This window comes from Triticum dicoccoides, chromosome 3A, assembly GCF_002162155.2.
Source record: "Triticum dicoccoides isolate Atlit2015 ecotype Zavitan chromosome 3A, WEW_v2.0, whole genome shotgun sequence".
Taxonomy (NCBI): Eukaryota; Viridiplantae; Streptophyta; class Magnoliopsida; order Poales; family Poaceae; genus Triticum; species Triticum dicoccoides.
Window position 1 is genome coordinate 468,204,315 of NC_041384.1, and position 2,363 is coordinate 468,206,677.

Here is a 2,363-nt window from a genome sequence, read left to right on the forward strand (position 1 = left end):
ACCAGGGCGGTGGTCTGGACGACGGCAAGGCCTAGGAAGGGGACGATGCGGAGCCAGGGAAGACGCAGCAGTGGAAGCCCGCACGGAAAGGAGTACGAGGGTTCACTGGTTCGGCTGCGGTGTGAGGCTGCCGTTGCCGCAGAATAACTGGGGTGTGGGTGAGTGGAGGGATGGCCTGGCCAGCGGTGGGAGTAGTATGGGGGCGGTGAGGCCTCCGCGGCAGCACAACCGGCCACGGGAGGCAGGAGAAGGCGGCACGACCGGCGCTGCTTTGGGCGGCTGGACCAAGAAGACCAGAGGTTGAAGAAGCACTACGGCCGTTGGATGGACATCTACAGTCACTGAAGCTAGAAACGTTTATTATTAACTAAGTTGACAAAGCCCTTGGTACGCTCCAAGTTAGTAGGCCCACAGGTCAGCCTCCGAAACGGTGTGCCCCAGATGTCAGGGGGAGGAATCATTTTTTGGGCGGCCGAAGCTAAGAATATCCGAGATTGAAGAAGAAGCACGCCATCCGTTGGATAGACATCCAATGGCCACTACTGCTAGAACCGTGTGTTGACTATAATAAGTTGTCAAAGCCTTGCATACGCGTCAACTTATTTTTTAGGGGACACGTCACTTAATAGGCCCACAAGTGTGTGGCAGAGAACTTATATCCCATTTGCATTTTGTAAGAATGTACAACCCATTTTGGAATTCTAATGGAATTTACAACAACCCATTTACAGTTTGTTAAAAGTACAACCCATTTTCTAGCTAGGACAATGATTAATAATTTCAACCAACCATTGAAGACAGAATTCAATAAAATTTCCCACATTTTGATGGGCTCCGAAATATTTTTATCCCGAAATGTCTAGTCAGATTAAATATAAATTTGTATTACGTAAAAATCCAACAAAACATTGCGCGTGCAACAATGAAAATTTAATATTTTCAAAATCCATAAATAATATTTTATAAACTAATTTCGTGTTTGGTGCATTTTTTTATAGTTACTGCCCAGTTTTTATAATTACATCCCATTTATTATTTTTTAAAGCCCATTTTCCTATTAAGCCTAATGCATCCCTCCTAGGAAAGATTTGCAGCCCGGCGGGGCCGAGAATAACAAGTTGACCTTGCCTGGGTATTCCTCAAAAAGACGTATAGCTGGGCTAGCCATTTTCATCTTGAAAAAATTAGTATCTGGACTGGATATCTGGCCTGGGCTAGACGGGCCACAGCCTGCCCAGTTAATACCCTGCTCTCCTCTGAACAACAACGAAATCACCGCCAAGAAAAACTCTGCAGTGCTCACGCCTCAAAAACACAAATACTGCTCGAGCTGCTTGGTCCCAGCTGTCGGCCGCACCTTGTGCAATTCTCTCGTTTATATTGACTACACAGGTTGACAATGGTGTGGGACCGTGATGTCACGAAACCAGGAGAAAGCAAAAAAATATATATAGTTGTACATAATAAGGAGGCACTTGCGTACGTATGACTATGGCCCTAGTGGGTCCCTAGTGTCATGCAGTCAAAATAAAGTCATCTCCTGAATCCTCATGTTCGTTGACGATGTTAAAAATGCTCGGCGCCACGGATGGTCTGATACAGCGCCCGCTACTCATTCAGGAAGCCAGGATCATCGGACACCTATGAGCACCTTCGAGAAACTGAGACGGCATGAAACGGTAAGGCCGCACTTGGGAGCTCTGGTTTATTTTAAACCTGTATTAACATACAAGTGTAATTTACTCGTCATCGAAAACAACGCGTAAAATACAGGCGTAATGAAACCGAGGGCCCGAGGTCTGTAAGTAAAACCGGCGGGTTACGCGTGTAGTTTGAGAGACCAGTGTATATTTTATGAGCACTGTTATATGGACGACATTACCAGACGATACATGCACGACATGCGTATCATGCCATCCATGGGCAAGGCTAAAATAGCAGCTAACGGCTGGATTAGCAATCGTCCGAGTGTCGTTCAACGTTTTTATCGTGTGTCAAGTACTTCCGATATTTTACTAGTCAAAATCGACCAACCAAGCGCCTTCGCCCGAGACCATCTGCTTTAATTTACAAGCGTCAGTTTTACAAGTGGTTTTGGTTGGAAAACGATGATCCAATCACGGCCTAATATCATGAGTTGGTCGGAGGATCATATGGTTTCATGTCTAACCTACCCGACTTGTCGTATAGGCTATGAATGAAACATCAGACGATGAACTTCTTAAGCATGGAAACAATAGAAGAGGATGATCTTCTTAACAAGCAAATCACTGGCATTAGATCGACATGCAAAACAATACGAAGCATTATTCTTAGGAGGCACGGTGAACAGCTCGTGATGCCGCATGCCACAACATTCCAAG